Source organism: Xyrauchen texanus, chromosome 18 (assembly GCF_025860055.1).
Source record: "Xyrauchen texanus isolate HMW12.3.18 chromosome 18, RBS_HiC_50CHRs, whole genome shotgun sequence".
NCBI classification, from domain to species: Eukaryota; Metazoa; Chordata; class Actinopteri; order Cypriniformes; family Catostomidae; genus Xyrauchen; species Xyrauchen texanus.
The window spans coordinates 23,047,195-23,063,133 of NC_068293.1; the positions used below are offsets into that span (position 1 = coordinate 23,047,195).

Sequence of the window (15,939 nt, forward strand, 5' to 3'; positions counted from 1 at the left end):
AACATTGTGCCAGAGTGGAACCCTCCACTCTCCACTGAACCCTCGCGGCTCACAGCCACCCCAGTGCCTTTCTTCCCAGAGGTGCACGAGGAGCAGACGAGTTTGTGTGAGGCACCTGTCCTGGCCCCGATCTCTTGGCTCCCCTGCTCTCACTACCCTCAATGACGGAGCGGCCAGGGGTTACACAGCGATGTCCCCAGTGGATAAGGTGCCCGTACAAGGCCTGTAGGCTTACGTCGTCCCTGATGACCAGGGCCTACGGTGCCACAGGACAAGCCGCCTCCACCCTGCACGCCATGGCTCTCCTGCAAGTACACCAAGTCAAGCCGCTGAAAGAACTGCACAAGGGTAGTTACGCCCCGTGACTGATGCAAAAGCTGCGCTCGGCGACTGACCTTGCCCTCCAGTCAACGAAGGTCATGGCGTGGTCCCTCGGGCAGACAATGTCTACTTTGTTGGTCCAGGAGCGCCATCTGTGGCTTAATCTGGTCGAGATGTGCGAGGCCGACAAGACACGCTTCTTGAATGCCCCCATCTCCCAGGCTAGCCTATTCAGCAACACCGTCGGGGACTTTGCCCAGCAATTGTTGGCAGTGAAGCAGCAGATGGAGGCTATTCAGCACATCCTTAATAGATGGGAATAGTCCCGAGATGGGCATGGCACCACGGGACACATCACGTGGCCATCATGCCAATCTGTCACCGCCTTTTCAGCCCTTGGAATGATCTCGTATTTCTATATGCAGGGGTTCCCTTAGAACAGGTCTCCAGGTGCATCATGGTTACAAACGATGCCTCCAAGACGGGCTGGGGCGTTATATTCCTCGAGTTGTTGCCAATACTGCTCACCCTTTGATATTTGACGGGACTCTTGCTCTGGTACGCCTTAACGAGGCACTCCTGGATATAGACACATTGGCACACAGATGGTCACCTGGACTTTGCAAGTATGCATTCCCCTCAGTGAGCCTTCTTGCACAGACACTGTCCAAAGTCAGGGAGGACGAGGAGTAGGTCATCCTAGTTGCTCCCTACTGGCCCACCCAGACTTGGTTCTTGGACCTCACGCTCCTCACGTCAGCCTCTCCCTGTCAAATTCCCCAGAGGAAGGACCTTCTTTCTCAGGGACAGGGTACCATTGACATCAGCGACCAGACCTCTGGAACCTCCAGGTCTGGCCTGGATGGGACGCGGAAGACCTCAGTAGCCTACCACCTGCCGTGGTAGACACCGTCACTCAGGCTAGAGCCCCCTCTACGAGGCGCTTGTATGCCTTGAAGTGGCATCTGTTCGCTAAGTGGTGTTCTTCCCTAGAAGAAGACCCCCAGAAATGTGCAGTCAGCTCAGTGCTTTCCTTTCTGCAGGAGAGGTTGGAGGGATGGCTGTCCCCCTCCACCTTGAAGGTGTACGTAGCTGCCATAGTTGCATACCACGACACAGTGGACGGCAAGTCCTTAGGGGAAGCATGACCTGATTATCAGTATCCTGAGAGGAGCCAGGAGGTTGAATCCCTCCAGGCCACACCTCGTTCCCTTATGGGACCTCTCCATAGTCCTGCAAGGCCTGCGAGGGGCTCCCTTCGAGCCCTTAGAGTCAGTAGAGGTTAAGGCACTCTCCATGAAGACTGCCCTCCTGACGGAGCTCACCTCCATCAATAGGGTTGGGAACCTGCAAGCGTTCTCTGTCAGCGAATCATGCCTGGAGTTCGGTCCGGGCTACTCTCACGTGATCCTGAGACCCCGACCGGGCTATGTGCCCAAGGTTCCTACGACCCCATTCAGGGACCAAGTGGTGAACCTGCAAGAGCTGCCTCAGGAGGAGGCAGACCCGGCCTTAGTGTTGCTGTGTCCGGTGCGCGCTTTACGCATCAATTTGGATTGCTTGCAGACCTTTAGGATCTCTGAGCAGCTCTTTTTCTGCTTTGGTGGGCAGCGGAAAGGAAGTGCTGTCTCCAAACAGAGGATCGCCCACTGGATCATCGATGCCATAGATGTTGCCTACCAGGCTCAGCATGTACTGCCCCTGCAGGGCTACGAGCCCATGCCACCAGGAGTGTGGCGGCCTCCTGGGCTCTGACCAGTGGCGCCTCTCTAGCTGACATTTGCAGAGCATCGGGCTGGGCTACACCCAACACCTTTGCGAGATTGTACAATCTCCGGGTTGAGCCGATCAACAAATGTGTTCCCTGGTTGATTTCCTCCTAGCCCTGCGGCAGATGAGTTTGCAGAGAAAATCACTGCCAGCCCGGTACTTGTGCTAACTATGCCCCATACTAGGACAGGTGCTCCGCATGCACTGGTTCCCCATGGGCAACCCCTAGCGATGTGTATTCCACTGAAATTTTCCCAGTTGGCAAACTGTTTTCCTTGGGCAGAGGTCCATCTGCCCCAGTCTCCATGCTCGTAGAGCCTCCTCCCCCATTGGGCAGGACCCACCCCCTCCTTTATACCCGTATGTCCAGGGGAGGGGCATTCAAATACCACTCGCCAATTTCCATTGGCCTTTTATCAAAGATCAGAGGTATCTCGGGCTCTCAAGAGTGACCCCCTAGTGTCACTACATCGACACAACGTCTCGTTCCCTCAATGAAGGAAAGGAGGTTACGGAAGTAACCAGGACGTTTTGTCGTTAGACACATTAATGGTCACTGTGATGAAATGACATAAAAAGCGAGGAGTCACAGGGTTCCTACCTCCACTTGCACCACATGTCAATGAAAATTGACATGTATAACATGGAAAGACATGCCAGAAATGTCAAACGGTACCCAATGTCCAATATTAGACTTGCTAAGTCCATCCCATGATATCATGTTTAGATATCATAATTACTTGGTTTGCTACAACAGAAAAATAAATATCTCAAAGTTGCACACAAAGTATGATCCACTTCCTAAAGCATGACAGTCTTAATTTACTGTGATCAACGATGTAATGCACTCAAGATGGCGCCGAGTATGGCTGCTGTGTTGCGAGCTCTGATACAACACTGCGGTTTATTGTTTGTTTTGTTTACAGTTCTTTGTTTTTTTGTCTTGGATGTTGTCTGCCTTATTGTTTACGACAGACAAACGCTTTTGGACATTGGTTCTACAATTACACATCGAAAAACGGACTTCAAATTCCTCAATGCCGACTGCTGTTTACAAACATGCCGGCGGAGCCCTTTGTCTGGGCTGCTCGGCCGCGGAAACGCAGAAGGAAAAGGGGAAAAAGAGCCGGTGTTCTCATCAGAGTAAGACGTCATGCAAATCGACCCCCGCTACCCAGTATACTACTGGCAAATGTTCAGTCTCTGGACAACAAGCTCTGCGAGCTGAGAGCGCGGATCTCTTTCCAACGAGAGACGAGAGATTGCTGTGTTATCTGTCTTACAGAAACCTGGATGTCTGCGGAGATTCCAGTAAAAGCAGAGGTGGTGGTGTATGTTTTATGATCAGCAAATCATGGTGTGATCAGAGGAACGTACGTTTCATCAAGTCTTTCTGCTCTCCTGATCTGGAATATCTCACGATTCTGTGTCGACCATTCTGGCTACCGAGGGAATTCACAGCGGTCATCATCACAGCTGTGTTCATCCCCCCACAAGCCGACACAGACCGAGCACTCAAGGAACTGTATGGGAGCATAAGTGAGCAGGAAACCGCACACCCTGAGGCCACATTCATTGTTACCGGGGACTTTAACAAAGCCAACTTTAAAACAATTGCTCCAAAATACCACCAACACATAAACTTCAACACACGAGGGGACCGGGTTTTAGATAATTGTTACTCTCCTTTCCGGGATGGCTACAAATCCCTCCCCTGCCCCCCCCCATTTGGCAAATCGGACCACTCTTCCATTCTGCTTCTGCCCGCTTACAGGCAGAAACTAAAACGGGAAGCACCCACCCTCAGAACGATCCAGTGCTGGTCGGACCAATCAGACTCTGCGCTACAAGACTGTTTTGATCACGCTGACTGGGAGATGTTCTGGTCCGCCTCTGATGACGACATCAAGGTTTACGCTGACCCCCATGATCAGCAAATGCTTTGAGAGGTTAATCAGAGATTACATCTGCTCTGTGCTGCCCCCCTCTTTGGACCCATTGCAGTTTGCCTACCGCAACAACCGCTCCACTGATGATGCCATTGCATCTACACTACACACTGCTCTCTCCCATCTGGAAAAAAGGAACACATATGTGAGAATGCTGTTTGTAGATTACAGCTCAGCATTCAACACCATAGTGCCCTCCAAGCTTGATGAGAAACTCCGGGCTCTGGCCTTAAAGAGCTCGCTGTGCAGCTAGAACCTGGATTTCCTGTCAGGCAGACGTCAGGTGGTTAGAATGGGCAGCAACATCTCCTCATCACTGACCCTCAACACTGGAGCCCCGCAGGGCTGTGTTCTCAGCCCACTCCTGTATTCCTGTATTCTGATACGACGGTGGTAGGTCTGATCACCGACAATGATGAAACAGCCTACAGAGAGGAGTTGCACACTCTGACATGCTGGTGTCAGGAGCACAACCTCTCCCTCAACGTCAGTAAAACCAAGGAGCTTGTAGTGGACTTCAGGAAGAAAGAAGGAGAACACAGCCCCATCACCATCAATGGAGCACCGGAAGAGAGAGTCAGCAGTTTCAAGTTCCTCGGTGTCCACATTACTGAGGAACTCACATGGTCCGTCCACACTGAGGCCGTTGTGAAGAAGGCTCACCAGCGCCCCTTCTTCCTCACACGGTTCTACACTAGTACTGTAGAGAACATCCTGACTGGCTGCATCACCGCCTGGTACGGCAATAGCACCGCCCACAACTGCAAAGCCCTGCAAAGGGTGGTGCGAACTGCCAGAAACATCTTCGGAGGTGAGCTTCCCTCCCTCCAGGACATATATACCAGGCGGTGTGTGAAAAAAGCAGAGACTCCAGCCACCCGAGTCATGGTCTGTTCTAACTGCTACCATCAGGCATATATATATTTCATATACACTTTACTTATTGTATTGTATATTGTGTATTCTATATTGTGTGTATTGTTACTGTACATTGTATATAATTATTGTGTTGTGTAAGCATGTGTACATTTGATATGTAAATTGTGTTGTGTAAGTATGTTGTTTACTGTAATTGGTATATGTCTCATCACTGTCATGACTGCTATGTTGCTTGGAACTGCACACAAGAATTTCACCTACTGTTGCACTTGTGTACATGGTAATGTGACAATAAAGTTATTTGATTTGATTGATTTGATTTTGATGTTTAATAACACTGTAAAAACATTTGTCAGGTATTCTAAAAATGTGCTTCCCGTGGTAACATCTACACAAACTGGTTGTATTCAAATGTAAAAATGCTAATTAAAATGACTAAATCATCTGACTACATTGGGTTACACCAACCAAGTAAATTATAAGGCTTAGATTAGGCAAAAAAATTGCTTTTTAAGGTAACAACTGCACATTTTTACTTTGTACAGTAAATGTTAAACAATGAATTGGGTGTTATCCAATAGTATTAGTTGAATGACTGATTGATTGATTCTTTATCTTCATGATTTAAGTTTACTCCCATGGTCTGTTTGTGTGTGCATTTGCTCACAACAAAAAGTATTAGTATGCCTGTAAGAGTATATGTAAGCGCAGCGTAGTTCTAGCAGGAAGACTAGCAGCTGTACATCATCGCACCATTAGCTTGGTAATTCCCAGCCAATCACATGTAAGCCATTGCTTTATATGTCTGCTCACAATCTATCACATTGCTGTTTCAGTGTGCTAACGCGGCAACCTCCACCACCCCACCACCAGTTGAGTCCCGTGCTGCACGGGGGTAGGCTCCTCACCCCTGCCTCCTATCTCCGGCAGGATATGATGGTTCCGAGTAGTAAAACTTCGGACCGCCAGACTACGCCAAAGAGAGACATTACTTTTCTGTTTTATATTCATCAAATAAATGTCCTCTTCAATTTCACTAAAGTCTGCAAGTCTTCCTGATAGAAATAATTTACCACATGAACTCACCTGGAGGACCCATGGCACAACATGATCTGGATGTCCACCAAGTTGGTCATGGAGCAGTCCTTCAAGTCATACCAGTTTCAGTGTTCTAGCCACTGCCACAGGAGCTCAACTGGAGGCTGTGCTCCATAGACTTCTCTTGCTGGCATTTTCATATCATCCACAAACACCACACATCAAAGTAGTCGAAAAGAGTCAAAATAAGTTAAATAAAGACTATTAAATGTACTGTGTTAATTTTTTAACACTACGGTAATCTGATGCTTTTTCAACCATCTCAGTGATGGCATTAAAGTGTTGTATTTTATAGTTGTTTCTCAACCACCATCCATTGTAATCAAGAGTGTTCTTTTAATTAGTTGAATTTAATTTTATGAAGATTCACTTTGCAGCCAGTGTTTCAAGCACAAAATACGGTCATAAATGAATATTTAAGTTTAATTTGAACGAGACTGAATCAACCTCTACAGCAACAAAAAGAAAATTATTTTTAATTTTTTTCAAAATGGGCCAAAAACTCCTCTTGTCTAGTTTAGACAAAATTGTGTTTTGGGTCTGCGCTACTGTCGTTTGGGCTGGAAAGTTGATCAACAGAGGACTGTACACATCCTTCTTCAGATGATTCCTTAAAAAGTCCTGTGGTGGATTAGGTGACACTTCATTAATTAGTTTTTGGCACTTGATTATTTCTAATTAGCACAGATGTCGCAGAACATTTATTATTTTTTAACCCATGATCAAAGTGTGAGACAAGATTATTTCTATTCAAATGTCTATCACTTACCATTATAAGAGTTGCTGTAAGTACACAAGTCTATGAAAATAGTTTTCTATAAACTTTTCTAATAAACAAATATTAGAAAGAAACACAGATAAGGTTAAAAGGATCTCTTTAAATTCCTGTAAAATTCTAAATTGACCTAAATGTGAAAACTAACCTCATGCTCAGCCAATATAAAACACTTATTATGGATCAAATGTTGACTAATTAATGTAAATATATGCACATTTCAAAGAGTCCTCACTCATTACAGTTTGAAGAGCCTGTGAAATCCGAAGCTGTTCCACTTGTGGCTGACACATACAATCTCTTTCTTCCTTCAAAACTCTGTGAAAGAGCCAGGTGGCCAAGTGTAAAATGACAATTTATAATTAATGTTTTAAATGAAGGTAATTAAGTCATCAGCAACTGCAAGTCTTTCACACTAACAACATAGAGACTTTGAGGGTCATTCAAGCATTTTCCAAATTTTTGCCAAAGATTCATGAGGGGCAAATTATGAAATAATAAATCAAAATAAAATGGAAAGAGCAGGGTTATATAAAGAAAGTGTGTGGGTGCAATAACATATGATTCAGATTAGACTGATTTGAATAAGACTTTTGGACAAAATTCTCATTTGAGCTGAAGTCTGTATAGGTTTTCTGAACACTTCCTGTCTGACAGATAAACAGATACTCCTGCCCCTGTCATTGATTGAGCAAGTGATGCTGTGTCAGGCTGATGGAAATACTCAAAAAAACAGAGCAGTGCTTTGACAATGCCAGTGTTTAAACTCTTCAAGAAATCAACCTACAAATGGCTTACTTAGTTGTCTCTGCATAATTAGTTTGGAAGCAGTAAGTATTTTAACACTGAAAAAATTACACACTTCAGCTTTAATCCTTACAGTACATAACACTAACCCATTCTGCTCTCTAAAAATAACTTCCCCTCCGTAGAGGAAATGTCACCACTGTACTCTTTGCCCTTTTAAGCACTTCCACTATGGAACTTCCAAAGTTGTGACTGTGGAGATTTTGTGTTGATGACACAAGTGTGTGTATGTAAAATGAAAGTACAATGAGGCAGGTAATTGATGAGGCTGTTTGGCTGATGGATCTCCAGCCTGGTGACTTTTGAACCGTACCGCCGACCAAAATAGGAGTGTTGCATGCCTCTCTCTCTGGAAAAAGGGTTCACAGTGGGCCACATTTGGTCTCGAGCTGCTGACCCTTATCACAATCTGCTGGCATACCATCCCTCAGCACACACACAAACACAAAGTCATGTGTGGGCACATGCGCATGTGCTCGTTCACAGTCATATGAGAGGTAACATTCACAGCTGGTTTGAAGCTAGTTTTTTGTATTATTATTATTATTATTTTTATACAAATTATATAATTAGAATAACAAAATGAACATTTCAGAATTTCAGTATTTGGTATGTCTCCCATTTGCTTTAAAAACAGAATACTCTCTAGCTGGCCTCCAGATATGATTTGAGAATGTTCCAAAGGGTTTCTTGTGTGCTCCTATGGAAAGGATGGAAAGGAAATCTGACATTCCTTACAAAAGATTTACCACAATCTGTCACAAATTTGCTAATTTGATAAGTGACCTAGAAATAGTAGGTAATGGAAATTATTGCAATATTTCTAATTTTTTTAAATCCTAAAACATTGTTAACTTTTATGTTTCCATTTTAACAATATTGCCAGTTCATGTGGGACTGACAAAGATAGGGGGCTTCTGATGAGTAATGAGAAGCTCCATGAAGGCAGTGTAGCGGACAGTGTTCTCCTTGGGCACAATTTTGTAGTTGAACTGCACATCTTTGGGATTGGGGGCACAGCTTTAACTCTTCAGTCCACAACACCTATCTGCCTGAACCCTGTAAGAGTATCAGTGCTCATGTAAGCCATTTTCGCAAGGTTATTGGCTCTAAAAATCAATAAATAAAACTTTTTGTTTTGTTATAATTTATTTAAAAAATTAAATAAAATCCTAAGTGACATAGGCAGTTTGAAACTAAATTGTGTTTTAAACTGTTAGTTCACCCACAAATGAAAATGCAATGAAAGTGAAGGGTGACTAAGGCTAACATTCTGCCTAACATCTCCTTTTGCATTCTGCAGTAGAAAGAAATTTATACACATTTGAAACAACATGAGGGTAAATAAATGATGACAACATTTGCATGTTTGGTAAAAATAGAGCAAGTCAAGTTGGTATTTTTAATCCTGAACCAAGCTAGACATCTTAGTTGTACTAAATGCTCTCTAGAAAGTTAACCTTAAAGACTCTCAGATGAGATGAGATGCTTTAAAGCTGCATAGTTTGCAATGTTGTGGAAAAGTGGTGTAAATAATTTAAGCCCACTAAAATATGTAAAACGATGTGTGTGTGTGTGTGTGTGTGTGTGTGTGTGTGTGTGTGTGTGTGTATATATATATATATATATATATATATATATATATATATATATATATATATATATTTAATTTATTTATTATAATTTTCTTTTATTATTAAAACAGAAGCCCTAGAGTATGACATCATATTATGTAAATTTTTCAAGCCTAGTGAGACTGCACATTTACTCTTCAGCAAATGAGTTGCAGCTGTAAACTATAAGTGTTTATGAGCAGGAGAATTATAGAAATGTAAGCAAAACTTCCCAAAAGAGCCCAATCTGTATTGAAAACATTTTCTAACCTCTTTGAGGAAGCGGTATTCATAAAGGGTGCCCTCAGTGGGAAACAGCACTGTCAGCTGCTTGGTGGGTCGCTCCACGTGTTCTAGAATTCCATGGCGTGTGCGTGTCTCTTCACTGAGACCACCTGCCTGCATCTCTCTCACCAAACCATCAAACTTTACCCATCCAGCTTCAGTACATCTTGCCCCAACTGACCAAATGAAGCAGAAAACAAAGATGCCCTATATGCAAGAAAGAGAGAGAAAGAAATTGGAACTGTTAAAACAGAACCTGCTACAGCGTTAAATTCCCTAATCTTTGTGTGTGTGTGTGTGTGTGTGTGTGCTTTTGTTTTTACAGTATGTAGTGGGAAATGTCAAAGCTACTGGTAGATTTTAGATTAACAAACAGCTCAGTATTGTCTTACTGTTGATCGTAATTCAATAAATTCATTTATTGGTATGATATATTGTTTTGTTTTTAATAAATGATCTAAATCATTACTTCTATCAATCACTCCTCCGTTTAATCACTGCTGGCCTTCCCATGTCTGCTAATTAAATTATTTATAACTATTCCTTTACAAACTCAATTCCACCTTTAGATCAATCTTCAGCAAAAAATGACAATCAATACAAACACTGCTGGCATTGATTTGGGACAAAATGCTTTGTGCTCTTTAGGCATAAACCATAAAAAAGTGCTTTCAATTTGTGTGCAATACACTGATGACCAGCTGAGAGGAAGCAAATAAAGTCATTCCTATCTAGGGGGCTGGGGGGTGGTTGGGGAGCTTTTCCAAGTATTGATCCTGTAAAAGCTACTCAATGAGACTCGCCGTCCTGGTTGGCAATTTCTGATCCACTGATAAGATCTCCATCTCAGAGGAGAAGGTGGAGAAAGATTATTACCTTTATACGAGGAATGCAGACATATTGACTGACTTCAGCAATACTTCAGACAACACAAAAGATTGCAAAAGTTGCCTTCGGCCAAGAGATGACCTATCAGGGCAGATAAGCGAAGGTATTTTTAAGAAGCAATCAATATCATGTATTGGCAGTGAATCACACAAGCAATAAAAACTTCCTGCAAGTAAAACTCAGTGAACTTAATGTTGATTGGTTAACCATGAGAGCTGATAACTCAAACGAATGAAAAGATGAGATTGTGCAGTCTCTCTGTATTCATGTATTATGACATCTGTTCTGCATATCTAAACATACTATCTCTCTATGGGTCAGATTTATTGACACAAGTGTTAATATTCTGGCACATATAAATGGATTTAAAAATGTTGTGGGTGGTTGTGATAGTATTGTTATTTGGTTGCTAAGGTGATTTTATTGTTTGTTAGCTCATTGCTTTGTGGTTAGAAGGGTGTTCTGGGTGGTTGCTTAATGGTCTAAGACAAAAGAGCCCACTCCTTAATATCTGTGGTATTCTGGTCCTCAGATAGTTTTACCAATTCAATTTATTCAATACATTATTGGCATGATTGTGTTTACATACAATATTGCCAAAGCATTAGTACACAAAACAAATACTGACAAGAGGGAAAAAATAATAATAATAAAATAGTCAAGAAAAGCAATAAACAGAATTTAAAATAAGGAGCCAAGCAGTTAATACAATAAGATAAAAAATAAATAATAATATTATACACTATACAATTTAAAATAAAAATATCAATTTCACAAGACATTATGAACAATAAAAAAATGGCCACTCAACTAACAGGTCAGAGAAACCAGCAATATCAATTATATATAAATATATATAGTATATATATATATATATATATATATATATATATATATATATATATATATATATATATATATATATATACATATACACATTTCAGAATAATAGTGAAGTCATAAAAACTATGGAATAACATAAACGGAACTTTGGGAATTATGTTGTGACTAAACAAAATCAAAATTAAAACAAAATTGTGTTTTATTTTAGCATCTTCAACGTAGTCACCCTTTGCCTATAGATTTTGCAGACATTTTCTCAACCAATTTCTTGAGGTATCACCCTGGTTTGTTTTTTAAACATTTTGGTCCAAGTTGTCCAACTTATTTTTTATTATTTTTATATTTTTTTTATGAAATGTTCATTTTATAATTAAATAAATTAATATGGGGGCACAATTATATTTTTGTCTATTAAACCAATTTCACACATGTATGCATACACCTTCAGATCAAAAGATTTTTAAGATCATGAGAAACATTTCAGTCAAGGTTTACTAAACTTTTGACCGGTAGTGTATGTACTGTACATTGATACCCCTTTATTATGATGATCAAGGCAGTGACTGGTTTCTGATCACTAGATAAGCAATAGCAGACCTCTCCACAACAAGCTGAACGTTATAAGGTATCATTCATGTCTGTACCAAAAACTCGAAAATGTTCTAAAGTCTAATATGTGGGGTTAGGGGTTTGCTCTAATCTCTAACCCCAAGTATGACCAATAGAAATAGTGAGGCTTGCCTTAAAAATTAAATTAATATTAACAAACAATCTTGTTAGTTTTTGCCCTGTTTATACGTATATGTCTAATGCTTGAGTAAATCAGTTGCATAACAGGATGCTGCTCACCTCCAGCCAGGAGCAGATGTCTCTCTCATTCATCTTCTTTATCTGGCTCTCTTCTCTGAACTTATCCATCATGCAGTCCATTAGATTCATCAGAGACTTCACCAGGCTTGTAATGGACATGGGAGATAACTCCTGAATGCATAGACAGAACACACTCCATAGTCTTGACCAGGAACCTGCAGCTAGATGATTGTTTGTGTGCCATCATACCGTTTTATTGGCGCACAAGACTGCTGTGATACTGTAATATTCAGGTTTTCAACATGAGATAATAAATATCAACACAATGTTTGACAGATGAATGAAAAACACAAGATTGTGAAATAATTATGACTGTAAATAAAGAAGAATAAAGAATCACCTCTTGGCCTGACAAAAATGTTATTAACAAACATGAACTAAAGCACTAACAGACAAAACAGGAAGGTCAGGGAAAGTTTTTTAAAGAAAGCACATACTGTAATTAGCTTTTTATGCCATTTTGAACACAATGTTGGCACGTAAGCACAAAAGAACCCTCAAATGCAGAAGCCTGTGATTATTGGGACAGAAAATTTCTGTACTTAATTGAGGCCATGGAACAACTAGTCATTTTCATATTCCTTGCAGACTCTATGATAATTGTGTTTTAAATAAAAAATAATAATAATCTGTATTTTCTGTAGCATCAGTGCATTTTATGACAACTTGAGTTATGACTATTGTAGTTAGTTAGTTTTGAAAGAATTACGTTTGAGAAAAAGAAAATACATGCATATAATATATGTATATATATATCATACCACACGAGAGACCTACACAGACAGCTGTCATTTTCAAGCTTGATGAACACATCAGCTCTTTCTAAAGGGTGTAGACACACATTAGGATACAACACTTTTTTTGGACTGGAAACTGGGCATGTATGCGCATGTGTTAAGCCGTGGGAGACTTCTAAGGCTAGCATGACCTCTAAGAACAAGTTAGCTTGTTCAACTGAATTCTGATTGAACTTTGGTCTATTTTTCAGCAGGCCTCACTTATGAGTCATGCATCTTTATCTAAAAGTGAAAGAGAGCAAGAAAGAGATTGAAAGAGACAGATCAGACCAAAGTGATATGGTTTATGTTCATGCTATAGCTAGAGCATTTGTTTTTCCGACCAAGCAAGACGAGACCAATACAGATTTGATATCTTTCTCACTTTTTCCCTCTGGCTTTATCTCTAGCGTCAGCATTGATCTGATCTGGTGGCAGTCACAAACAACAGAAAAAATACACACACTTTGATATTGCTCTTGCACACTTCCCTTCTCCATATCACGTTCATTTAATCTCCGTCATCATCATCCATTCTATTAAATCTGAGTCTTCTGCCCACACTGGGTCAGATAGAGCTGAGAGACATCATTTTAAGAGCCTTTCCTCAGGCTGGGATATGTGAAGCAGATACAAAGCCATCTTAGCACAAGACACAGAGATAAAGAAGGGGAGGAAATCACGTTGGTGTTTCTGAAAGCAGGAATCCAGCAGCAACATGCCATTTTGCCATGGGGAGGATGTAAGTCAGAGGAAGAGCAGTGTGGGTGTATTATTGTGGCATTGCCAATGATCTGGATAAGGCATCTTTTGACAGGTTTTCTGGAAAAGTTTCTAATATGCCAAATGACAATGACAATCTGATTTGATGGCCTAGTTTTTTTGCAACCCAAACATCAAAGACCGAGCCTGTCTTGAATATGATGGCAGTTTCAGAGAGATGTCTCCTCTGATAGGGATATATAAAAATGTGTTGGGAAATGTGATGATACATTTTCATCAAATTTCATCATATTTTAAGGTTGCACTTTACCTAATAGAAACATGTGCACTGTAGACTTCTTTTGTAGGTGAACTATATAACAGGAATATACATAGGAATATATTAGAAATACACAAGTGTCTGCTGAAGCATCTCTAGTGATAATAGAAAATGAAACATGTCTCACTACATATCAGTGCCCGGTTGCATAAAACACCTTAAGTATAACACTAAAATAATGATTTCCCCTTACCTAAGAAAATTACTTAAGGGTGTTGTGTTGAATCACTTAGACATTCTGCTTAGGTAAGGTAAACCATTAAGTGATTTACTACTGTGAGCTAGGTTTTATTGTAATAAAATGTAGAATAAGAACCTGTTACCTTGGACACAACATGTAGCTACCAACTTTCATTTGATTGGAAATGACCCAACCAACATTTGGCCAATTTAACCACATATATTTAAGTCTGTTTCTTACAAATACCATAGCTATTCGGTCTTCAGAAAAGTTTTTTTTAACTATATGAGTCATATGGAGTACTTTTCTTTATCTTTTATGGTGCTTTTTGTCCTTTTTAGAGCTTGTCAGCCCCCGATCTCTATCTATTTTCATTGTAACAGATCAGGGCTGCATTTCCCAAAGGCATCGTAAGCTAAGAATGTCGTGGAAACCACTGGCACCAATGGTCTCTACGATCAACTTAAGCTTGTCATGCTTTTGGAAAATGCAGTCTAGAGCCTTTTGTGATCCTTACAGAAAAAAATCATACAGGTTTGGAACAACTCATGGGTAAGTAAAAAATGACAAAGTTTAAATTTTTGGGTGCACTATTCTTGTAACTATTCTCAAAATAGTTAAAATTTGCCTGTCCATCTCACAGTAGCTGTTGAAGCCACCTCCAGGTCCATGGGTTCAAAGATGAGACTCATCTGTGGGGACATCTTGATGATCTCCCCACTCATGAGACGAAGCATCTTGTTGTCATCCAGTACAGTGTTCAAGTTCTCAATCAACACAGCATCCAATGGCCCATCAAAGATAAGCCTCTTTCTGTCAGGACTCTGAGGAGGAATGCAGTGAACAGTCAATACACAAAATCTCAAATTTGCTGCGTGAGCTGTGGCTAGTTATAAAACTGGCATTACAGTACTTGTATAATTTTATTATAACACTTTATAGATTCCAGTCAGACATGTTCTTAAATGTCTGAAGCAGGGTCCAATTAAGTCTCAAGCCTTTCAAGGCCAATTCGAAGTCAAGTTCCACCATGTCTGTCTTCAATCACCCTGCCACAGCTTTATCATTTGTTTATTATATCACAAACTTGAAATGCATCCTCGTGTTCTGATCTAGTTCAGCATTCTGCTGAAACAGGGTTTTCTGCAAAAACAGCCAAGATTCTGCAGCATACTTCTTATTGCCTTGAGCAAAGCAGTGACAATCAAATATGAAATTATGTGTAAAGCAGATTCTTGACACCTGTCTCTTATTATTTAGCTTTTTATTCCTCAGTTACAGCTATTAGAATATCTACTCTTGTTCCTTAGTAGTTTCTTTTACTTCCTTTCTTGCTGAACAAATGACATTAGTTGTAAACCATGTCTTCTGCCAACAACTGCTTAAGTTAAAGTATTTCCATTCCAAGCTTTATACTGTAATCCTTTGGGAATACGGGTCTCACAGCGCTATGAACAACATTTGTGTCAGTGCTAAAAGATTCAGATTCAGACTTTGTGTTACCATGGTGAGAGAAAATTCAGAGCTGTATTACTCAGGCAGGTATTTATCAAGTAGCTGCTTGTACACATATTTTTTTCTGTACATGGTGAGACATTATTTCTGTGTTAAACATAGGTGAAGCATGTGTAAGTTAACATGTGACTATGTAAGGTATTGAGGAAATTCCGACTGCCGCTATAGGATAATGCTGCTTGTACAGCTGGTCTACTATCAGTTTACTCATCTCAATTTCAAACCTTAATTTCTAGTGAGAGCTGACTATTCATTAACATTGCTTGTATGTGCAAGGAGACAAATATTTCATAATTCTTAAACATATTTATTATATTATGGTAGCAC

At 40.7% G+C, this 15,939-nt stretch overlaps 1 pseudogene; it reads right to left on the reverse strand.

Annotated features, from left to right (window-relative positions):
- LOC127658805 (dynein axonemal heavy chain 7-like) overlaps positions 1-15,939 on the reverse strand; it is a 66,465-nt pseudogene that overhangs the window by 27,050 nt on the left and 23,476 nt on the right.